Raw genomic sequence first — 26165 nt, 5'->3', positions numbered from 1 at the left:
CTTTGTAATGTTTCATTGGAGGAAACTTGTGCTCATTCAGTCCTGGATCTCAAATGAGGAGTCTGGAAATTTAGGAAGTTATAGTAAAACCTTATACTTCTGTTTCCATGTACTTTCCAATCAAAAGTTAAGATTAAAGCTCTGTCCCAATTCAATGTTTTCAATGTCAATCCCGCTTGGATTAAGAACGTATCAGCTTCTGCACTAATGATGCCTGCAGTCCTAAAACTCGAAATTACAACTAACAATTCTGTTTGGTTGATTCAATCAATCATACTATCAAAATAATTCATGGTGAATGTATGAAAAATACTACAACATTAAGAAAACTACTCTAGATAATCAAGAGGTACACATAACTGCTGTAAACCCCGACCAAGTGAAACTTCGGGACATCACATCCCTTAAAAAAAAAACAAGCACAAATATCTAAAACCACCTAAATCAGTGTAAAAGCCCATAGTAAGTAATAGAAACATACTGCAGAAGCACACACATCACTTATATTTTACTTATAGCATTAATACTCACATCCCGTGAGAATTCAGTATTCAAAGTTTGTGATAAGATTTGTAGCTCGGGTGCTCATTGTTGTGGTTCTGTTCGCCGAGCTGGGAATTTGTGTTGCAGACGTTTCGTCCCCTGTCTAGGTGACATCCTCAGTGCTTGGGAGCCTCCTGTGAAGCGCTTCTGTGATGTTTCCTCGGGCATTAATAGTGATTTGTATCTGCCGCTTCCAGTTGTCAGTTCCAGCTGTCCGCTGCAGTGGCCGGTATATTGGATCCAGGTCGATGTGCTTATTGATTGAATCTGTGGATGCATGCCATGCCTCTAGGAATTCCCTGGCTGTTTTCTGTTTGGCTTGTCCTATAACAGTAGTGTTGTCCCAGTCAAACTCATGTTGCTTGCCATCGGAGTGTGTGGCTACTAAGGATAGCTGGTCATGTCGTTTCGTGGCTAGTTGGTGTTCATGGATGCGGATCATCAGCTGTCTTCCTGTTTGTCCTATGTGGTGTTTTGTGCAGTCCTTGCATGGGATTTTGTACACTACATAGGGTGGACAAGCAAAACCAATCTAACCATCCGATTATCTTGTATGTCTCTATTAAGTCACCTCTCAACCTTCTCTCTAATGAGAACAGCCTCAACGCCCTCAACCTATCCTCGTAAGACATTCCTTCCATACCAGGCAACATCCTAGTAAATCTCCTCTGCACCCTTGCCAAAGCTTCCACATCCTGCTTGTAATGCGGTGACCAGAACTATACACAATACTCCTAAGTGTGGCCATACCAGAGCTTTGTACAGCTGCAGCATAACCTCCTGGTTCCGGAACTCAATCCCTCTATTAGTAAAGGCCAAAACACTGTATGCCTTCTTAACAACCCTGTCAACCTGGGTGGCAACTTTCAGGGATCTGTGTAAATGGACACAGAGATCTCTCTCCTCATCTGCACTCCCAAGAATCCTACCATTAGCCCAGTACTTTGCATTCCGATTACTCTGTCCAAAGTGTATCCCCTCACACTTGTGTGCATTAAACTCCATTTGCCACCTCTCAGCCCAGCTCTGCATTGTATCTATGTGTCTCTGCAACCTACTACATCCTTTGTCACTATCCACAACTCCACCTTAGTGTAGTCCGCAAATTTACTAATCCACCCTTCTAAGCCCTCATCCAGGTCATTTATAAAAATGACGAATAGCAGCGGACCCAACACCGACCCTATGTTATCTCTAACTTCCTTGCTTAGCCACAAATATTTTCCCCCAGTGACAATCTTTCCCCTCCTTGGAACATTTTAGTTGGGAGAAATTGAATATCTCCTTAAACATCTGCCATTGTTGATAAATTGTTCTACCATTTTAGTCTTCCTGTCCAGTCCACCAGGAGCAGATCACCTTCCCTACAGGATCCTTTACTCTAAAATCTTTAATTATAATGGTAGTAAACTGATGGTAGTTCTGAGGAAGGGTCAGTAGACCTGGACTGTTAACTCTGATTTCTCTTCACAGATGCTACCAGACCAGCTGAGCTTTTTCAGCAAATTCTGTTTTTGTCACAAGAAGATATAGATAGTTTGAGTAAGTGAGTAAAAATTTGGCAGATGGAATTCAATATAGAAAAGTGTGAAGTCATGCACATTAGTAAGAAGAATCGAAAGTCAAACTATTACCTAAATACACTTATAGTGTCACACAACAGACAGGAGAGTATTCTCAATGTGAAGGTGGGACTTCCTCTTGATAATGATTGTGCAGTAGCCACTCTTATCGATACTGTCATGGACGGATGCATTCACAGCCGGAAGAGTGAGGGTGAGGTCAAGTATATTATTCTGTCTTGTTAGTTCCCTCACTATGAGTGCAGACCCAGTCTAGCAGGTATGTCCTTTAGGACCTGACCAGCTCGATCAGTTGTGCTGCTACCAAGTCACTCTTGGTGGTGGCCACTGAAATATCCCAACCAGAGCACATTTTGCATCCTTGCCATCCTAAGTGCTTCCTCCAAGTGTTGTTCAACTTGGAGGCATAAGGATTCCTCAGTGGAAGGAGGTGGTAACTAGCGGGTTTTCTTGCCCATTTTCAATCTGAAGGCATGACATCAGGATGATGAAGGGTTTTGCCTGAAACATCGATGTTCCTGTTCCTTGGATGCTGCCTGACCTGCTGTGCTTTTCCAGCACCACTCTAATACAGACTCTGATTTCCAGCATCTACTGTCCTCACTTTTGCCTGAAAAGTTCAGACTCCCAAGCCAACTCTCTCCTGCCTGTATACCACTGTCCTGCCATCTCAGAAGGGTCTGACCTACTGGCGGACAGGTCATATTCAGCGACAGTGACGATGTTGTCTGGGACATTATTTGTAAGGTATGATTCTGTAAGCATGATTACTTCAGGCTGCTATTTAACAGTTCTCCATGAGACAGCTCTTAATTTTGGCACTAGCCCCCGATGCTAATAAGGAGGTCTTTGTAGGGTTGAGAATGCTGCTTCAGTCAATGCCAGGCGATCTGTCCAGTTGAATTGTTTTGTTGGGACTTCGTAGCAATTGATAAAATTGAGTGGCTTGCTAGACCCTTTCAGAGGGCAGCTGAGGTTCAAGCACGCTGTTGTGGATTTGGAGGGATGTTTCCGCTCATAGGAGAATCTCAGACCAGGGAACATAGTCTGAAAGGAGGAGATGCTAATTTAAGGCAGATGAGGAGGAATTTCTTGTCTCTTTAGATCTCCTTGCCCCCATAGCGCGTTCTGTGTACATTCAAGGTAAAGATTAATAGATTCTTGATCAGTAGGGGAAATTAAGGCTTATGGGGAAAATGTAGGAAAGTCAATGAGAGGAATGTTGGATCAGCCATGGTTCTATTGGATGATGAAACATGCTTGAGGGGTCAAACAGCCTACTTCCTGTACCTTATGGTCTTATAAACTACAATTATTCAGACATTCATCACATTGACAGTAATCACTTGATAGTGTTATTTTATTTTTCTTGGCAAAAAAAAAAGCTGTTCTTAACTGGTTAAAGTAATTCTGTTTTAAATTTTCAACAGCAGAGCCTTTATGGAACAACTGACCTTAAAGACCAAACAAAAACAAACAGAGTCAAGGAGTGGTCCAATAGTATAAATACATTGTTCCATTCAATGCAGCTCTGCAGATTAAACAAAACCTTTATGGCACTGAATGCTTAATCTTGAAGTATGGAGAATCTTGAAAAGAGAGTCCAATTTTTGAGATAACGGCAGATGTCTCATGACTCACAGTAAGTCAGAAACATAACGTTTCAAAAATGATGAGAATTTATAACATATAATGAGTTATATGCTACAACTGTCTCTGCGCAGTTTGCACTTTCTCCCTGTGTCTGCCTGGGATTGCTCCGGTTTCCTCCCACAGTACAAAGATGTGCAAGTTTTGCTGAATTGGCTGTGAATTGGTAAGTTGCTCAAGATGTGTAAGTGAGGTGCATTAATCAGGTGTAAATATAGGGTAGGGGGAATGGGTCTTGGTGGGCTACTCTTCGAGTGTCACGTGGACTTGTTAGGCCAAAGGGCCTGTTTCCACACTGTAGGATTTTATTTTTAAAAATTATACATGAATAAATAAAAGCTTAATTTTTATGGTTACTTTTCTTGCTCTGTTTACCAATTCTTTCTCCTTCTTAGAGTCATAGAGATGTACAGCATGGTCTTGACAAATTTAGTAAATTCAAAAAGAAGTGCAATTTCAGATACAGGTACTGTCATTGAAAGGAATCAAAAATAATTCCAAATGTTTAATGAAGCAGTACTAAGACACTGCTTGGTGTAAAAATGATTAAACTGACAAAACAGGTCAGCCTGGGTTATATGTGCAGGAGAATACTAATCAATGGGTGTGTTTTTTTAAAATGCAGAATACAATTTAAGACCAAACTTCAAAATAAAAAAGGGTGAGCAGAGGAATATTATTGTAGGTATTTTCAAGACAATATGGATTGATTATTGTTTTACCATATTATGTGCAATGTATAGGTGTATAGGAAGTGATTCAAAATTAACCTGCAAGTTTGAAAAAATACGTCAGTTATTTAACTAGCTCATCTAATGTTAACCACTGTTTCCATCTGGCAGGTTCAGGAAAAATATGAAGCTTGATCAATTACTTCTTTCTGACTATTAAGTTTACCAACCATTCAAATGTCAACATATCTATACACAGTGCTTTTAAAATCAAAGGATAGAAGTGTGATAATTTATCAAATTGACATTTTATGGTAAAATACAAACAATTACAGTATGACTATGTCTACAACATAGGAGACACAGATCTCAAAACAGCTTTGTCAATATTATGCATCATCTAGGAAATATGCAATTCTAAAAGTAATGTGTCACCCATCGCAAGACTGAGACACTATAAGCCAATGAGATTTCTGTAAAAGTAGTACTGCAACATCAGGGAACCGGACAGAAAACAGTAGTCTCTTTACATCTTATGGTGTAAATCTGATAAGACACACGTTCTGAGTTGATGCATATAAATTTAGTCCTTTGCCCTCGGGATTGGCAATCGCACAACAAATTAAAACAGCTCAAAATCTGACAAAACTATGAAGCTCAGATAGGTGGTGAAGACAGCTGAAGGATTTGCTTTAACACAAAAGGAAAAACATGCCAGGGAATGGAGTAGCTTCAATCTATATGTGGGTATCTAGCGCTATTTTCTATATATCAACTTTTTGGTACATTTAGGAAGATTTCTAGCTGCTGGTTTGCCCTGGTCTTAACCAAATCACAGTCCAAAAGGGCTCTGGTCAAGTAATAGTTATCATGTTGACTTGTTAAGTAGCAAACATTTCACATTTCTGCAATGATATTGTACTTAAGTGCAAAAGATGAGAATAAAGAAAAAGGGTTTTAAAATAGCATAACAGAGACTCTGATTCAAAAAAGTCTTTTACTGGCTGTAAAGCACTTTGGGTTATTCTGCAGAATCATGCAATAGTTATGGCAAAGGATTCAGTCATTTTGTTTATCATGTCTGTGAAAACTTTCCACAAGAAAACCTCAGTTAGTCTCACTCCCTTGCCCTTTCTATATACGTTTACAATATTTCTCTCTTCAGACAAGGTTCAAATTTTCCATCATGTTCTCAAGCAGAATATTCCAGATTCTAACCACATACAATGTGAAAAAAATTGCTCATATTGCCATTGATCCCTTTTCCATCAGGCTCAACTGACTTTCCCCATAGTTTTCAACCATTCTACCAATCGGGCCAACTTCTTCTCTTCTATTATTAGCTGTTAGTCTATTCTCACACTTGCTAATTCAACTTGACATCTGCCATGCATAACTTTTCTGGTTCATCTTACTCTCTTTGGTCGTTCAGAGCCCTCTGGCTTTGTTTGTCCTACCCTTCCCACTCATGGGAATGCACCTCAAATTACATCCAAACCAACTCCTCTTTAAAGGCAGTCCATTGTTCCATTACATCACTGCCCATCAATATTTCATTCCAGCTGACCTGGAACAGCAGCACTAGCAAAGTGCTCTCAGGGAGATCGGCCCTAGACTAGTGAGGTACAACCTGTGCCTTCTAGCTTGCTCAGGTTCAAACCTTACCCTAACAGCCATCTCAATCTCTCAGGAAAATGTGGTCATAGATGGCATGCAAGTGGATGTCTAACATGGTGGACGTTTGCAATAAAAAAAAGGGAAAACAAATCCACCTCTAACTGTGAAAAACTGCCCATGCTTTGTACAAAAATTCTGAACATTTTCAAATTAGAAAGGGAATCAGCCAAGAATGACAACAGAAAAATAATTTAATTCGTAAATCTTCCAATCACAAAGCTTTGAAAATTCAGGAAAAATTATCACAATTGTTGAAACATTAATTTAAACTTCAATACTGAATGTGCATTGTTGAGAAAATATTTAATTTTATGACCATCAAGAACCTATTATTTGTGCACTGAGATCATGCTCATCACAGCTGCAAAAAAAAGACATCATAACAAAAACAGTGATAGAATTTTAGAATTACTAGTTTCATCCACAGCTGCACATAGCATAGGGGAACCAGTACTTTTTCATTTTTCTAAAAAAATAAACAAGTATAACTAAAACATGTTTGACAGAGTAAGTATTTTAACCGACTCAAAAATGATTACAAGTCAGAATTAGAGACAGACATAAAACGCTGGAAACTAAATCTAAACAGTGCATTACTGTGTGCTGTACCCAATCTTAGTTTAACATTTAGCAAATAAACTGTCCATTGCAGGGCTATCTTGCAGTGGTAACCACACAAGATGTGAGTAATTGAACTGCATTAAACTTCTAATGCACTCTTTGCTGTCAAATTTGAAACTGTTTCTGAAGTCTGATAGGTTGTCCCAGTAGATGAGGATTATTTCAACTCCATGACTATTTAAACATTTAACAGAATTAACATTTGCCAGAAATCCTTCACCAGGCAAACCAAAGTGAACCCAATATGCTGATTACGTATCGACAATTTTTTTTAGAAAATAAATTGACGTTCCATGACAAAACCTTGCAAGAACTGAGGGCAGAGGCCATTTTTTTTTGGTAGTCAAAGAAATAGACCAGTTTCAATTCTCACAACTATTCTACTTGACTAACCACCTTAACTTCTATTCACACCTAATTGCACAGATTTTCCTTCCCCTTCTAATGGCAGCCAGAATAACTTATTAATTTAAATTTCCTGGGTAGCTTTAAATTGTCTTGTCAGATTCCATGTCTCAGTCGAATGCTGAAAATTTGACACCATTGATTGACCAGAAAATTTTACTCCAAGCTTACTGAAACCCAGATAGACATAGTTAGATTATCCTGGATTCACTGGAGAATTTAACAAATGTTTGTATGGCATGCCTACCCTTTAGGAATCAGGCAAGACATGAACATATCGTCGAGAATTGGCTAACCTAAAACAAATTCCTGATGAAGGGCTTATGCTCGAAATGTCGAATTCTCTATTCCTGAGATGCTGCCTGGCCTGCTGTGCTTTGACCAGCAACACATTTGCAGCTGTGATCTCCAGCAGACCTCATTTTTTAACCTAAAACAAAGATTGTTAAGGTAATAATCACAATCCTCACATACTTGGTGCAGATCTGGAAATGTAACATGTGTATTTTCTGTAAAAGCCCTGAACTGAAAGTCTTTTTCATTTTACTTTTAGCTAAAAAGATAAATTGTGTCATTCCATAGAGCCACTGTAGATATGGTCTTGTGACAGGAGGTCCAGGTTCAAGTTGCACCAGCTCCAGAGGTGTGTAATAACAGCTCTGAATGGGCTGATTAGAAAATATCTAAAGGCTTTAAAGAGCATTCAGAACACCAGTTAAACAACCCATCAACCAAACTGATAAGTGCAATTTAAGAAAGCATGCATCTAGTGTCAGAACATTATTCCCAAAATATGTATAATAATGTCAGGCAAAATTGAAAACCCATTCATTCACTGCCTGCACTAATCAAGACTGATTAACAAGGGAGGCTTTGATTGCAAACACAAACATTTCAATGTAGGATATGAGACTCGCATTACTGGGAAGTGAACAAACAAAACTAGGGAACTGAAGTCTCAACATAGTAAATGGTGACAAAAGTAGTTTGCAACACTGTAGACAGCATACGAAGTGAGATGTCATGACAGGACACATGGCAAACAAGGAAAAACACTCTTCCTGACTTCAGGAATGGCCAGTGTCAAAGATATACTAAACTCGAAAACTAACTTCATTAAGAGGGGTCATCTCCCAATTCTAAATCTTAATATTCTTCAATTTCTCATTTACACCACCCTTGTGTAGCTGAACCAATGGCAATGGTTGGAGTAGTGCTGAGTAGCACAGGTCAAGCAGTTATTTGGGTAGCTCCAGCAGCAGGTGGTGATAGTGAGGGCAGGCAACAAGCAAGGCAGCTGAAGCTGTTGAATGAATCCTCTCTGGAAGAAACCATAGCTTTGTGAAAATGAGGCCTCAGAGAGAAAGATCAGACAAAGGATTTCCTCAACCAGTTGTAAACCCCAGGCTTATTCCATGTAAACATGTACCCTTTCTGTTTTTTTTAAATATCTATTCATGTTTGTAATGACATAATGCTAGTGGACTAAAGAATGCCCCTGCTTTATGATCTTCAGATTTGAAACTTTTGAGATGCATCTGGCATAGTTGGCAGGATTCCATAGTACAGGCAGCAAATGAAGATCAATGCAATTGGAAAGACTCATGATGCAAATGGAGTGGTTGGTGGAGGAGCTTAAACTGGCAATCTCATGAGGGAAGCAGAATTTGCTCTGATATCATTAAAGGGTCAAACATAGTGGAATAAAATCGGATATTTAGGCCAAATCCAGACATAGTAACCCCCCACGTGCTTTGCCTTGAGGTTGTAGAAGAAAGACGCAGTACTCCTAGTCAGATATTCTACTTGTGGATAAGGAGGAAGTGGATAGATTTGGGGGGAGGTAAATAAATACCGGTGACTGAAAACCAATTATGACCTCAATGTGAGCTCGCAGGCAGCATTTTTGATTAACATTTTTGAAGCCTCACTAGGAAGAGGTAGAGTGTTCTGGTTAGCACTGCTGCCTCACAGCACCAGGGACCTGGGTTCAATTCCCGCCTCAGGTGACTGACTGTGTGGAGTTTGCACGTTCTCCCCGTGTCTGTGTGGGTTTCCTCCGGGTGCTCCGGTTTCCTTCCACAGTCCAAAGATTGTCCATAGTGTTAGGTAAGGGGTATATGTAGGGGTATGGGTGGGTTGTGCTTCAGCGGGTTGGTGTGGACTTGTTGGGCCGAAGGGCCTGTTTCCACACTAAGTAATCTAAAAAAAAATCTGTAGTGGATCTTTGAGACACTGACAGGAGTTCAGAGGACAGCAGTGCTTGACACAGCTACAGTGGAGGTTTTATTGTTATAAACAAGCCAAAGGGAGGACCTGGTTTCAATATTCCTGCAATTGAAGAAGTTATTCAATCACAACATCCTGAAACCATACTTCAAATCAATCTGGAACTGACTGCTGAGCAGATGCAGAGAGGGATGGGAACTTCCAAAAGGAGCCAAGGAGTGTCAGAAATGACAAACCACAACTGTCGTTCTTTGATGCATGGTGTGATAGTACTGTGCTTTCAAGACAAGTGCGTTTGGTGCTGTTTCTCTTGCAGAGAGATGTTACACATTTGTGCCGGAATATCTGCTTCAGATAGGTAGATGGTAAACAGATTGTGAATTCTCCCAGGATTCTTATATAAAATTTTTAAAAAATGCAAAAGCATGCATGGGCATGGTCAAGGCTCACATAGACCAGGAAGGTTTTTAGTTTTGTTTTCAGTTAGTTAGTTAGAAGTTTTCTGCTAGCTGGCTGCTGCAGCTAACAGCTGGAGCTCTCTTTCTCTCTACTGCCAGAGTAAGAAAGCAGCATGTGAAATTAAAACTGTTTTGCTAAATTATGTTGCCAACAGTTGATAATGGGATGCTGCCTATATTAGAACAGTTGATGATTAGTGGTTAAATCACATATTATCTTGTCAAGCATTTCAACAGAGTTAATGTTAACGCCAATCTTATTTTTGTATTTTAACTGTGTTGTAAGAATAAGGTGTGTTTTGCTTAAAACCTAATGAAGGACTAAATCGAATCACATCTGGAACAGTTCCTTGGACTTGCCTTTAAATAAATATAAGAGTTAGGATTTAGACTATGTTCTTACAATACTTTAATTGGGGTGGGAGTGGTGATGGTGTTAAGAATCTAATCTGGTACAAAACAGTAAGATCACATCACCTGGATTACATCATCTGGATCACAGGGAAACACTGGACTCTTAAAGCCTAGGAAAGAGACCACCTTCAGGAAAGACTCTGTTGGTGCAGACAGGAATGTAGACCTTAGGCTGAATATGCAAATGGGTCCGACTGATGAACAGCAACTACAGGCAACAAGGACTAGGCCTATCTCCACACAAAGCCTCACGGCCAATCCCACCCAAAGGATGCTGCAAAAGAAGTGCTGGAATTGAGAGTCGGCTGGGCACTTCATATGAAACTGTCCTCAACAACGATGGCCACCAATATCATTAGGAACAGAGACGACATTCAGTGCCACAGCCTTCCCGTCTCACCTGACATTGAAGTAGTCGGGCGTTCCACTGAGAAACAGGCAAAGGGATGAGGTTCCTTCATGAACAGCCTCAAAATGATAGGGAACTGCCCAATGGTGAACATGAAATTTGGGTAGACGCTTCATACTTAACTGACACATAAGAGGCATCAACCATTACCAGTTTTTTTTTGAGCATCTTGCTGAAAAGTGCAAACTAATTGGTGTCTGTTCCCTTCTCCTCTTCTTTGCAGCAGAGGGGTTGGTTACACTGAGCTCTGAGCTTTTCAATCATACTTAACATAGCCTACGGGCTGTTGGTAGCTCACAATTTAATTGATACATTCATAATTTCTTTACTTTCACCAAAAGTATGTGGTGTTGGGGTCAAACATGCTGATAGAAATCTAGGCATTCTTGCAAAGCATGCAATGTAACTATTGTGAGCAACAGATGATGACAGCAGGAGATGGGCTCAGGTGCCATTGACTTTTCTCCACAAAATCAAGGCGAGTCAGCCTGCGTGGGACCAGAGAACTATTCCAGCAACAGGCAATTGGTGTGTTCTTTTACTCGCCCATGCCTTCAATGTTCTTGAAGGCTCATGATACTGGACAACATCAGTCTTTATTTAAGAGTCATATGACACATCAAGCAGAACTTTTACTTGGTACAACTTTGGAAGCCACCCATGCCACTATTGGCAAATAGGAGAGGGTATTCATGCTGTGATGTGTATGGTGAGATGTATGCTTATTTTTAATATAATTTTGATTTTTGAAATTTGAATTAATGACACATGGGTTTTCCAGTGAATCTGAAAGAAGTAATGATTAACTAGTAGGTATTTCTATAGAGCCATAGAGTCAAGAGAGCTGTACAGCACAGAAACAAACCCTTCAGTCCTATCCATCCATGTTGACCAGATATCCTAACCTAATCTAATCCCATTTGCAAGGACTTGGCCCATTTCCCTCTAACCCTTTCCTATTCATATACCCATCCAAATGCCTTTTAAATAGCCGCGATGATTTCAATTAAAACAATTTGAAGAATCAGATTTGAAAACTGATGTGTTTCTTTTACTTTAGAAGGGTTTACGACCAAGCAAGATAAACAAAAAAAAATGCTTCAAGGCTTCAAGTTAAAGAAACAATTCCAGTATATTATAAACTTAAGGAAAACTCCCCATAGCTTGCATAAAGTTTTCTTTTACTTTTCCATTTTGGGAAATCTCACAGATGTCCTTGCATTAACATGTATGAATAAAGCAATGATAATAAGAAGGGGAGAAAATAATACAAATCAGGTTACCTTTGAGCAAGGGGTTTAGTAATAATTCCAGACTGGAAATGTTTGAACAAAATGCTGAAGAGATTAGTTGAAGCTGAGAATGTTTAATCTCATGTGTATTAAAGCTCTGGGGGGAAAACAAACTTTGGTATTTTCTAATAGATTTAATATAACTAATATAATTCAACTCTATCAAGAGGTTAGAGAAAGGGATTCTTCTCTGGTACATGTGTGTACAAGGACTGCTTTTGGGTACTGTATAAGGGATGTTTTAGGGATTTATAAGGGATGTTTTGGGATAAATGGGATTATACAAACAACAGAGGATAAAAAGGTAAGGAGATTTAAGTTATTCTATTTTGTCTGCATTTTTTTTGTGAAATAAATTTATAGTTTATGGTTAAAACCAAACCGGTAACATTGCATGCAGAGATTTCTGAGAGAGATCATTGTGACTAAAACTAAAACAAACTAAATTATGAACTTTCAGACCAGATTTCAGCTGGTTTCAGAATACAGGTAACCAATTTCACTGAAAGATGTTTCCCTCCAACCAAGTCATTAAAACTGCCAGCGTCATGGACAGTTCACTAACTGAAAGTATTTCTATTCTTGTTTCAAAGATTGACACTTACTATTTGCCACCCTACCAATTTTCACATCATCCACAAATTTACTACTTAATGTAGGAGGATTTAAAAAGTACAAACCATTTACAAACACGACAAACAATAAAAGGCCCCAAAGGGATTCTGTAGTCTGAGGTACAGACAGACGTTTCTGTGGCCAGAGAAAAAGCAGAATGGTGTGTTGTTTCCCTGGTGCCAAAATCAAGGATGTCTCAGAGAGAGCACAGAATGTTCTCACGGGGTAGAGAGACCAGCAGGAGGTCATTGGTTTCAATTTGGACAATGACTTAGGAAGGGAAAAGGTTGAGATTCTGAAGGGAGATTACAGAGAGTTAGGCAGTAATTTAAAAAGGAGTTCCTCAAGGGTAGTAATATCTGGATTACTCCCAGTGCTACGAGCTAGTGAGGGAAGGAATAGGAGGACAGAGCATATTAATGCATGGCTGAGGAGCTAGTGTATGGGAGAAGGATTCACATTTTTGGATCATTAGAATTTCTTCGGGGTAGAAGTGACCTGTACAAGGAGGACGGATTGCACCTAAATTGGAAGGGGACTAATATACTGGCAGGGAAATTTGCTAGAACTGCTTGGGAGGATTTAAACTAGTAAGGTGGAGGGATGGGACCCAGGGAGATACTGAGGAAGGAGTTCGATCTGAGACAGGTACAGCTGAGAACAGAAGCGAGTCAAACAGTCAGGGCAGGAGGGACAAGGTAGGACTAATAAATTATACTGCATTTATTTCAATGCAAGGGGCCTAACAGGGAAGGCAGATGAACCCAGGGCATGGTTAGGAACATGGGACTGGGATATTATAGCAATTACAGAAACATGGCTCAGGGATGGGAAGGGCTGGCAGCTTAATGTTCCAGGATACAAATACTACAGGAAGGATAGAAAGGGAGGTAAGAGAGGAGGGGGAGTGGCATTTTTGATAAGAGATAGCATTACAGTTGTGCTGAGGGAGGATATTCCCGGAAATACATCCAGGGAATTATTTGGGTGGAACTGAGAATTAAAAAAGAGATGATCGCCTTATTGGGATTGTATTATAGACCCCCCAATAGTAAGAGGGAAATTGAGAAACAAACTTGTAAGGAGATCTCAGCTATCTGTAAGAATAATAGGGTAGTTATGGTAGGAGATTTTAACTTTCCAAACATAGACTGGGACTGCCATAGCGTTAAGGGTTTAGATGGAGAGGAATTTGTTAAGCGTGTATAAGACAATTTTCTGATTCAGTATGTGGATGTACCTACCAGAGAAGGTGCAAAACTTGACTTACTCTTGGGAAATAAGGCAGGGCAGGTGACTGAGGTGTCAGTGGGGGAGTACTTTGGGGCCAGCAACCATAATTCTATTAGATTTAAAATAGTGATGGAAAAGGATAGACAAGATCTAAAAGTTGAAGTTCTAAATTGGAGAAAGGCCAATTTTGACGGCATTAGGTAAGAACTTTCAAAAGATGATTGAGGCAAATGTTCGCACGTAAAGGGACGGCTGGAAAATGGGAAGCCTTCAGAAATGAGTTAACAAGAATCCAGAGAAAGTACATTCCTGTCAGGGTGAAAGGGAAGGCTGATAGGTATAGGGAATGCTGGATGACTAAAGAAATGAGGGTTTGGTTAAGAAGCATATGTCAGGTATAGACAGGATAGATCAAGTGAATCCTTAGAAGAGTACAAAGAAAGTAGGAGTATACTAGAGTGAAATCAGGAGGGCAAAGCGGGGACATGAGATAGCGTTGGCAAACAGAATTAAGGAGAATTCAAAGAGTTTTTACAAATACATTAAGGACAATAGGGTAACTAGGAGGAGAATAGGGACCCTCAAAGAACAGCAAGGCGGCCTTTGTGTGGAGCCACAGAAAATGGGGGAGATACTAAATGAATATTTTGCATCAGTATTTACTGTGGAAGGGGATATGGAAGAAATAGACGGTAGGGAAATAGATGGTGACATCTTGCAAAATGTCCATATTACAGAGGAAAGTGCTGGATGTCTTGAAACGTATAAAAGTGGATAAGTCTGCAGGACCTGATCAGGTGTACTCGATAACTCTGTGGGAAGCTAGAGAAGTGAAGTGATTACTGGACCTCTTGCTGAGATATTTGTATCATCAACAGTCACAGGTGAGGTGCCAGAAGATTGAGGTTGGCAAACATGGTGCCACTGTTTAAGAAGGGCGGTAAAGACAAGCCAGGGAACTATACATTGGTGAGCCGGACCTCAGTGGTGGGCAAGTTGTTGGAGGGAATCCTGAGGGACAGAATGTACATGTATTTGGAATAGCAAGGACTGATTAGGGATAGTCAACATGACTTTGTGCGTGGGAAATAATGTCTCACAAACTTGATTGAGTTTTTTGAAGAAGTAACAAAGATGATTGGTCAGGGCAGAGCAGTAGATGTGATCTATATGGACTTCAGTAAGCCGTTCGACAAGGTTCCCCATGGGAGACTGGTTAGCAAGGTTAGATCTCATACAGAACTGGCTCAAAGGTAGAAGGTGGTGGTGGAGGGTTGTTTTTCAGACTGGAGGCTTGTGACCAGTGGAGTGCCACAAGGATCGGTGCTGGGTCCTCTACTTTTGGTCATTTACATAAATGATTTGGATGCGAGCATAAGAGGCACAGTTAGTAAGTTTGCCGATAATATCAAAATTGAAAGTGTAGTGGATAGCAAAGAAGGTTACCTCAGATTACAACAGGATCTGGACCAGATGGGCCAGTGGGCTGAGAAGTGGCAGATGGAGTTTAATTCAGATAAATGCGAGGTGCTGCATTTTGGGAAAGCAAACCTTAGCAGGTCTTATACACTTAACGGTAAGGTCCTAGGGAGTGTTGCTGAACAAAGAGACCTTGGAGTGCAGGTTCATAGCTCATTGAAAGTGGAGTCGCAGGTAGATAGGATAGTGAAGACGACATTTGGTATGCTTTCCTTTGTTGGTCAGTGTATTGAGTACAGGAGTTGGGAGGTCATGTTGCGGCTGTACAGGACATTGGTTCGGCCACTGTTGGAATATTGCATGCGATTCTGGTCTCCTTCCTATCAGAAAGATATTGAGAAACTTGAAAGGGTTCAGCAAAGATTTACAAGGATGTTGCCAGGGTTGGAGGATCTGAGCTACAGGGAGAGGCTGAACAGGCTGGGGCTGCTTTCCCTGGAGCGTCGGAGGCTGATGGGTGACCTTATAGAGGTTTACAAAATTATGAGGGGCATGGATGGGATAAATAGACAAAGTCTTTTCCCTGGGGTCGAGGAGTCCAGAACTAGAGGGCATAGGTTTCAGATGAGAGGGGAAAGACATAAAAGAGACCTAAGGGGCAACTTTTTCACGCAGAGGGTGGTACGTTTATGGAATGTTCTGCCAGAGGATGTGGTGGAGGCTGGTACAATTGCAACATTTAAGAGGCATTTGGATGGGTATATGAATAGGAAGGGTTTGGAGGGATATGGGCTGGGTGCTGGCAGGTGGGACTAGATTGGGTTGGGATATCTAGTCGGCATGGACAGGTTGGACTGAAGGGTCTGTTTCCATGCTGTACATCTCAATGACTCTATGAGACACAGGCTTGCGGTCACAAAAGCACCCCCCTACCCTGACCCTCACCCCGTGCTTCCTGCCACTCAGGCAATTCAATATTCAGTTTTCCAAAATTCCCATATACTTTAGGGTGTAGGTTTGCTCACTGTGCTGTAGGTTTGATATCCAGACATTTCATTACCTGGCTAGGTAACACCATCAGTGGCGACCTCCAAGTGAAGCGAAGCGGTTGTCTCCTGCTTTCTATTTACATCTTTCTCCTGGATGCGGTTCCTACGGTTTGTGGTGATGTCATTTCCTGTTCGTTTTCAGAGGGGTTGATAGATGGCATCTAGATCTATGTGTTTGTTTATGGCGTTGTGTTTGGAGTGCCAGGTCTCTAGGAATTCTGTGGCATGTCTTTGCTTAGCCTGTCCCAGGATAGATGTGTTGTCCCAGTCGAAATGGTGGCTTTTTTCATCCGTGTGTAGGGCTACGAGGGAGAGAGGGCCGTGTCTTTTTGTGGCTAGCTGGTGTTCATGTATCCTGGTGGCTAACTTTCTTCCTGTTTGTCCTGCGTAGTGTTTGTGGCAATCCTTGCATGGAATTTTGTAGATGACATTGGTTTTGTCCATGGGTTATACTGGGTCTTTAAGTTTGTTAGTTTTTGTTTGAGGCTCTTCAGGATCAGTCTCCCATGCAGGATCTTATCAAGAACCTCGAAGTCCAAGTATAGTACATGTCGTAGACTATAACAAGTTGGTCAGACATGATCTCTCCTTAACCATGCTGAATGTTCTTGATTAATCCCTACCTCTCCAAGTCTGTTTGTCAGAATCGTTCCCAATAACTACCCCACCACTGAGGTTAGACTGACTGGTCTGTAGTTCTCTGGTTTCTCACTTGCTCACTTCTTGACTGATGCTGCCACAGCAGCTGTCCTCCAGTCATCTAGTATATCTCCTGTGGCCTGGGAGGAATAGAAACTTATTGCCAATACAATAATAGGAGGGTCATGTCAATTATCGGGCATTCAATGCAAAAACTCAGAAGGGTGCTAAACCCTCTAGTGAGGAGGAAGCATTTCAAATGTGTAAAATAGTTCTGCAGTCTTGAAATGGCCCACAGTTACAACCAGCCATCCACCAGTGAACAACACACTGAAAGGGTGGTATTTCAAACTGGCACCAGGAGCTTAATGGGTGCACAAGAATGACATTAAGCTTCTGAAACATCCTGATGAAGGGCTCATGTCTAAAATGCCAACTCTCCTCCTCCACAGGTTCTGCCAGACCTGCTGTGCTTTTCCAGCACCACCTTTATCGATTCTGAAATGTCCCTGCCACCTTAATGCATGTGACAAATAACGTTTTCAGTAACCTTCATTGTCAGTTCCTCCTTACATACCTGGACAAAATACTCGTCTTTGGCTTAACATTCGAGGAAACCTAGAAAGACTAGATAGTCTTTGAAATAAAACTGCAACAAACAGGCCAGGACAAATCAGAGAAGTGCCAACTTTTCCAGACAAAACTATGGCTCCTTGGGTACTTTGTTAGCAAGAAAGACACTGCTCCTTATTTTTCATGCCTTACATGTGAAAATCAGAACAGTATTTTAGCAGCCTCAGCCCAGGATGGGGAGGGAATTGAGTAAAATCATTGATCTAGCTGGTTGCTATACATGGGATTTTTGCAAACTATGAATGGGTGACTGCCCCATTTCATATTTTGCTCAGGAAATCAGAGAATGCTGAAGGAATGATTATGAAATGATGGACAAAGCATGACGCTTCAAGGATCATCACAGGGAGTTGCACTCCAGCATGTGAAGGGTCCTTTTGTCACCTTAAGCACAGGCTTGTCTAATCGCTAGTCTTTGGCTATCCAGATTTCCATCTCCCTATCATACTAGAAACAGATACTAGATTCCTTAGTCTAGGAACAGGGCTGTTAACAGGTTCAAAGCTAGATAAAGAGCGATTATTGCTTATATTAGACAAAATCTCAAGGTAAGTGAAAGGGACATGGACAATTACAGCAGTATGAAATTTGAATTGCTAGCTTTGAGGTGAGCTATTTCTGAGAATTCTAAGACATTCTGATTAGTGCAGAGTTTAAACTGTTTCCAGACAACAACCCACTCAGCCAATTTCAAAAACCTGCCAAGCTGGGAGAAACAGAGACCCCATGGGACCATTGAACTTGCGCTGTTTCGATCCCAGATCCAGGTCAGCTTATCCAAATCTTCACCTACTTTCATTTCTTTGTCAATTACTGACAAATTATTAGTGTCCTCCAATGTGAAAATACCTGTTCAATGCCTCAGCCATTTTATCATATCCCATTACTAAATGTCCCTTCTCATCTAAAGGGCCAACATTTACTTTATCCACTCTGTTTTATATGTTCATAGAAACTTTTGCTATCTATCTTTCTATTCTGTGCTCGTTTTTTCTCATGTTCTATCTTACTTTTTTTTTAATAGATCTTCTTGTGGCTTTCTGTTGACCTTTAAACTTTTCCCAATCTTCTAGCTTCATGATCTGCTTGGCCATTTTGTACGCCTTCTCTTTCAATTTGACAGCCTCCCTTATTTCCATCGGCATCCATGGCAGATTACCCCTTCTCTTACAGTCCTTCATTTTCACTGGAATATACTTTTGCTGAGCACTTTGAAAAATTGCGTTGAAAGTCCTCCACTGCTCGTCAACTGTCCCATCATAAAATCTTTGTTTCCAGTTTATTTTAGCCAAGACCTCCCTCATTCTATTGTAGTCTCCCTCGTTCAAGCACAGTACCCTGGTATTGGATTTTATCTTCACACACTCGATCTGTATTCTAAATTCAACCATACTGTGATCACTCCTTCCAACAGGATCCCTAACTATGAGGTCATTAATTATTCCTGTGTCATTACACAGGACCAGATCTTGGATAGCTTGCTCCCTCATCACTTCCATTACATTCAAGAAAACTGTCACAGATATACTCAACAACCTCCTCCTCAAGACTACCCCCGACCGAGCTTGTTCGAGCAAACTACACGTAGATTAAAATCCACCCCCCCCATGAGAACTGTCATACCATTTTTACAGGCATTAATTATTTCTTTGTTTATTGTCTGCCCCAATATGATGTTATTATTTGGTGGCCTATAGACTAAGCATATCAGTGACCTTTTCTTCTTAGAATTTCTCATTTCCACCCAAATGGATTCAACCTTATTCTCCATAGAACCTATATTATCTCTTAGCACCGCCCTGATGTCGTCCTTGACTATCACAGCTACACCATCTCCTTTATCTTCCTGTCTGTCCTTCCAAATAGTCTGATACCCCTGGATGATCACCACCTAGTTGTGACCATGTCTCCGTAATGGCTACCAAAGTAGATTCATTCACGATGATTTGTGCCGTGAACTCATCAACCTTGTTATGAATGCTACGAGCATTCAGGTAAAGTGTCTTTATGCTAGCTTTCTTACCCTCATGATTTCCAACGTCTCTAATAATATCTTCTGAGTTATTCTTCCTTTTTACTGCTTTCGTAGTCTGCCTTGAACTCAAATCTCACCTTACTCCAAATCAGTAATTTTTTAATCTCGGTTTAGAAAATTTAATTTGTCTTTCTTCACTTGTGCTCAGACTAATAACCACCAAATAGGCCAATTAGTCTTGAACATTTTACAAATAATATGTGAGACTGATACTTGCTGCTCTCGTCTTGAGAAAAAAATAACATTCACTTATGCACTGCCTTTCATGGCCTCAGAACCTCAAATCAATTTACAATAATTTAAAAACCTTTGAAACAAATATACTGTTCTAAGTATGGGAAACTCAGCAAGCAAGCTACGTTTCACAAAACAGCACAAGTGGATTATCACCTTTTGGTGTAGTTTGAGACAAAAATGCTGGTCATAACATTAGAATGATTCTCAACATTGCTCAAAAAAATGTCATGAGATCTTTATTTTTAGTCATGGATATATAGAGTCTTATCTTAAAAAAAAATCAGCCCAACGATGCAGTACCTTTTCAGTTCTGTGCTTGTGGAGAGGGGATAGTCCTTTCATCAGTGCAATAGAAGCTATTTAATGCACTTGCCAGAGACTTTACCTCAACTAGAGTGTGCCTGTGTGTGGAATAGGAAAGAAGGAAGTCACTGACAGCAGCCCTGGAAATGAGGAAACTACAGTTTTCCCCAGGTTTCCTATGTAAAAACACAGGCTTAATTTTGAAAGTTTAAGTGAGAATCCCTGTAACAGAATGTTTTTAAAAATTTATTCGTTGACAGGAATTGGGTGGCACTAGCTAGGCCAGCATTTATTATCCATCTCTAGTTGCCCAGAGGGATATATGAGTCAGCCACATTGCTGTGGGTCTGGAGTTACACATTGGCCAGATTCTGTAAGGACGGCAATTTCCTTCCCTAAAGGACGTTCATGAACCAGACGGATTTTTCTGACACCTGGTAATGGTTTCATGGTCATCATTAGACTTATAATTCCAGATTCTTTATTTAACTCAAATTCCACCATCTGCCATGATGGGATTCAAACCTTGATCCCTGGAACATTACCTGGGCCCCTGGATTAACAGTCCAGTTAACACCACTAGGCCATCACCTTTCCAATTATATAGCAAAGCAACAATTAGGGCAAGACAGCCTATTGCCGAGCTAGTGAGGACATCATTAGGGAGGGGATATGAACATAGAACATAGAACATAGAAAAGTACAGCACAGAACAGGGCCTTTGGCCCACAATGTTGTGCCAACGATTAATCCTAATGTAAAATAAAATAACTTAACCTACACAACCCTTAATTCACTGCTAACCATGTGCATGTCCAGCAGTCGCTTAAATGTCCCCAATGACTCTGCTTCCACCACCACAGCTGGCAACACATTCCATGCATTCACAACTCTCTGCATAAAGAACCTTCCTCTGACATCTCCTTTCTACCTTCCTCCTAATATCTTCAAACTATGACTTCTCGAACCAGTCAATCCTGCCCTGGGGGAAAGGATCTGTCAGCTGACTCTATCTATTCCACTCATTATCTTGTATACTTCAATCAGGTCTCCTCTCTTCCTCCTTCTCTCCACAGAGAAAGGTCTGAGCTTATTCAACCTTTCTTCATAAGGCAAGCCCTCCAGTCCAGGCAGCATCCTGGAAAACCTTCTTTGCACCCTCTCCAAAGCCTCTATCTTTCCTACAGTAGGGCAACCAGAACTGAACACAATATTCCAAGTGTGATCTCACCAAGGACTTGTAGAGTTGCAGCAAAGCCTTGCGGCTCTTAAACTCGATCCCCCGTTAATGAAAGCCAAACACCATATGCTTTCTTAATAACCCTATCCACTTGGGTGGTAACTTTGAGTGATCTATGCACTTGTACACCCAGATCCCTCTGTTCCTCCACACTGCCAAGAATCCTGTCTTTAATCCAATATTCAGCATTCAAGTTCGACCTTCCAAAATGCATCACTTCACATTTATCCAGGTTGAACTCCATCTGCCATTTCTCAGCGCAGCTCTGCATCCTGTCTATGTCACGCTGCAGGAATAGCCCTCTATACTATCGGCGACACTTCTAAACTTTGTGTCATCTGCAAATTTACTAACCCACCCCTCAACCTCCTCATCCAAGTCATTTATAAAAACTACAAAGAGCAGAGGCCCAAGAACAGAGTTCTGCAGGACCCCACACAACACTGACCTCCAGGCAAAATACTTTCCATCTACAACCACTCTCTGCCTTCTGTCAGCCAACCAATTCTGAATCCAAATAGCCAAATCTCCCTGTATCCCATAATTCCTGACTTTATGAATGAGCCTACCATGGGGAACCTTATCAAATGCCTTGCTCCAGTCCATATACACCACATTCACTGCTCGACCGTCGACCTGTCTTGACATCTCCTCAAAGAATTCAATAAGATTCGTCAGACATGAACTGCTCCTCACAAAGCCATGCTGACTGCCTTTAATTACACTATGCTTTGCCAAATAGTCATAAATCCTATCCCTCAGAATTATTTCCAAAACTTTGCTGACCACAAACGTAAGATTGACTAGTCTGTAATTGCCAGGGATTTCCCTATTACCCTTCTTGAAAAGAGGAACAACATTCACCTCCTTTCAATCCTCTGGTATGACACCCGTGGAGAGTGAGGAGGCAAATATCCTTGCCAGTGGCTTAGCAACCTCCTTTGTTGCTGCCCGGAGCAGCCTAGGATAAATCTGGTCTGGCCCTGGGGACTTATCAATCCTTAAATGTTTTCCAAAATTTCCAGCACATCAACTTCATCGATCTTGATTTGGTCAAGACTGTATCCCAGCTCCTCAGTTTTCATTCATAACAAGGTCCCTTCCCTTGGTGAAAACTGGAGCAAAAAAGTCATTTAGGTCTTCCCCTATCTACTCAGACTTCACGCACAAGTTCCCTCCGCTATCCCTGGGTTCTCCCTAATCCTTCTGGCCAAGCCTTTTTAATGCCCACTCCTGGCTCTGCTCAGTCCATTTCCGAGCTCCTTTCTAGCAAGCCTGTAATTTTCTAAAGCAGTGCTAGGTCCAATCTTTCTCCACTTTACATAAGCTGCCTTCTTCCTTTTGACGAGAAGCTCCTCTGTTCTTGGCAACAACTGCTTCTTAAATAGTCTCCACATGCCCGCTGTGCCCTTTCTGTGAAACAATTGCTCCCAATCTATACTTCCCAACTCCTGTCTGATATCGTCATAATTTCCTTATCCCCAATTAAACATATTCCCTCGATAACTGCTCCTTTCCCTGTCCAAGACTATGCTAAATGTGATCACTGTCACCAAAGTGCACTCCCACTGTGAGATCCGACACCTGTCCTGGTTCATTGCCGAGCACCAAATCCAAAATGGCCTCTCCCCTTGTCGGTCTGTCTACATACTGAGTGAGGAAACCCTCCTGAACACACCTGACAAAAACAGTTGAGGAGGAACACAAGATTGCCAAAGCTGCAAGTTAAAATAGTGGTCAGGGTCATGTAGGCGTACAAGGTGTGAGCAGAGATTGCAGGTGGTGGGGTTGGTGGGACTAGGGCGGCTTTACAAGCACAAGTTTTTTGGCTTCGGACCAAACAGTCCTATCACTCCTGGACCTAATGTTTAAGGATAATTATATTTTGAATGTTGCCCTCATGGTCTCCTTTTACCTTTTAGGTTTCCCCAAGGCTTGGGGTTGCCATATGGCTATCAATCTGTCTCAATTGAAACTGGAAGCACATCGATTTGAGGCAGGCTGAATTCTTGTCCACTATTTAGAATTTTAAAAACTTGCTGTAAACCAAGTTCAAGACTGTACCTTAAATCATCTCCAACTCAGCTCAAATCCTTGGGTTACAGTAATTTGCACTTCTGGGCCTACAGCAATGGCATCCAACCAAAGCCATTGCCAAGGACCTGCATTGCTCAAAGACCTGAATACACCTAAGACAAAGGTTGTTTTGGCCAAATTAAACAGATACAAGCTAACTTTCACAATAACGCTCAATAAAGTAGAAAGAACAGAACGGATTGATATGCTGCCAAAAAGTCAGCCCAAACTTCAAAACAAACAAACACTTAAATAAGATAACAGATAACAACTGGAATAAATTTGATATTTTTAATGGCAATTAAATTGCTGCATGCTCTGAAAGAAAACATTTAAGATTTGACAATGAAATTTCCTAATATTTGTGACCATGAGAACAGAAAAGAAAATTACTGGGAAACATTTTGATTTGTTCTGGCACTTTTTATAACTGAATAAACAAAATCAGATGTTTACTTGTACATATAAATGCTCCTCATAGTAAATCCCCTAACATGCACTAGTCACATTATTTTAACATGATAAATTTATTGTTTATTTTTTGCATTCCCAATATCATTCTCAGAATCTACTGTTATTCAGCAAGGCACATACACTTTTTCTAATTTCCCATTTCTCTGTTGAACAAGACATGGCTCCCTCTTCAGAACAAGATACTAAATCGTATTGCTGGTTCCCTCTGCAAAGGTTTCTTGTAGCAAGCTGCAACTCAACAACTGGCATTTGTGTAGTGTCTCAGTGCACTTGGCTCAGAAAATTAACAAACCCATTTTTGTTTAAGCATAGGCATCAGATAAACCTATTTATGTCTAATGCCCATAAAGAGTATAACAGCAATTTTTAATCTTTTACAATAGTCAAAGAGTGAATAAAATCGAACATCCATCAAATATATATGTTGCCTCGGTTTAAATGCTGATGACGTAGAAAACAAAACTGACTAATCTTGAAGGACTTCTGGGTTCTAAGCTTTTTAAACATCTCTCCAAGTTGTATTTTTCACTTTTTTTTGGTGATACATTTTCTGATGTTTCTATTGCATTCCGCAGCACATTTGTTATTTATCAATGTGTATACTGAAATTCTACATTTTTAATGATTTTTCTCATTTTGGTTTTATCATTGACCTTTTTAAGTTAATCATTCACATTTAGACAAAGATTAACAGTACTATTCAACTTCACTTACATAAGTAAATCATTTGGTTACATTTGCATCAGTCTACCAATAGAGATGATCAGGCCTACAAATTGCAATAAGTCCAAAATTTAATTACAACAACCTTTAACTACAATTATTAAACTGAACTATAAGCTGAGATGGGAGAGAGATTGTCTGTCTCAGCAAAATGCTCCTATTTTGTAACATAGTTAATTTCAGACAAGTAGATCATAATCTAAATCACAGAAATATAAACTTCTAAAATGAACAAAAGGCACAATGAATTGCTTTGAAAACAACAATTCTTTTCTGTGCACTAATTTATGGCTGATAAGCACCATAGCAACAGATGTTTCATGAGAAAAATATTATCAAGAATCTCTTTGCAATGTACTTGCAGCATAGTTGAAAATATACTTCTGTAAACAAACATCAACATTTTTAAATCAAGCTAAATATTGAGCTGTTTCAACATGCATGTTTTAATCAAACATTTCTTACAGTACCATCTCTTATTGAGAGATTCAAAAGATATGACGATGTAAGTAGTCTGCCATGCCAGCCCTCAATAAAATATTTTAGATGCGATTAATTAAACAACAAATCTGACCGCAATGAACATCACAAGTTAACCAAATTGCGGCTTTTTGTATAGACAATGTTCTATTGTTGGAAGATGAATTTATCTCCAAGGCAAAATAGTGTGATTTCCGATCCTCTTGAGAGGTTAATATCCACTATTTCACAAGTTTGAACTTCATCAATATGACCAAATATTCAGAAAGTGGAAATTATAACTTGATATTTTCAATGATCAGATAACTTATGGATTTCATTTTTCCACTCAAAATTTCCCAAAGATGAATTCATAAGAGTTGCACTGGCCCTTTTGACAAAATTGTACATACACACATGAATTTCTGCCTTCCTTATTCATTCTGATTAAAATCGGTATTTCTATGAACTCAATATTCTCTGCTATTGCTTGAAGGATAAATGGGATGGCACCAGAAGGAATGCACCACTTCACAACATTTTCATTGAAATCTTTTTCAAACAACCAAACACCTAATCATAATCATATTTCATAAAATGCAAACAAACAAAACATCTCAATTTCATCCATCTTAAGCTGAGTGGTTGGCCATCTAATCAAAAGAAAGAAATCTTCGACCAGGCTATCCACTCAACTGGGAGTGGGATACGACAAGAATTCACCCTTCCCCAACTTGTTTCAAAACTCAAATATTCAATAGCACTATTTAACCATGTTTCAAAGTATGTTTAGCTATGTGGCCCTGATGATGATTCCAGCATTACTCAGTAATGCCATGAAAAAATAAAAAATGTTAATGAATAAAGTAAAATAGGCTAAGATTGTATGGTGTATTGGAAACTTAAGTGCTGCATCTCTCATCTCTCTCAAAGTTACTGTAACTTCCATGAGTACATAAACAGCATCTAGCTGTATCTCACTATATCACATTGGTTATCTTACATCAAGGCAAGATTGGAAGCAAAAGCTCCCAAACGTTCTAAGGTTTCCAATTTCAGGAGATAACATAGAGACACC

The 26165-nt window shown here is 40.2% G+C and overlaps 1 protein-coding gene and 1 long non-coding RNA gene across 6 annotated transcripts in view; one reads left to right on the top strand and one right to left on the bottom strand.

Annotated features, from left to right (window-relative positions):
- add3a (adducin 3 (gamma) a) overlaps positions 1 to 26165 on the bottom strand; it is a 252581-nt gene that overhangs the window by 134501 nt on the left and 91915 nt on the right. The window lies entirely within an intron of this gene.
- Positions 3681 to 26165, top strand: part of LOC132826386 (uncharacterized) — a 105122-nt gene continuing 82637 nt past the window's right edge. Inside the window, exon 1 of one of the 2 annotated variants that reach the window (XR_009645873.1) lies at positions 3681 to 3942. This is a non-coding gene — a long non-coding RNA (uncharacterized LOC132826386). The remainder of the gene's footprint in view (positions 3943 to 26165) is intronic. The other variant, XR_009645874.1, reaches the window with a different exon arrangement.

This window comes from Hemiscyllium ocellatum, chromosome 22 (assembly GCF_020745735.1).
Source record: "Hemiscyllium ocellatum isolate sHemOce1 chromosome 22, sHemOce1.pat.X.cur, whole genome shotgun sequence".
Classification (NCBI taxonomy): Eukaryota; Metazoa; Chordata; class Chondrichthyes; order Orectolobiformes; family Hemiscylliidae; genus Hemiscyllium; species Hemiscyllium ocellatum.
Note: the sequence above shows the minus strand (reverse complement) of the source record. Positions and strands in the feature narration are given on the sequence as shown.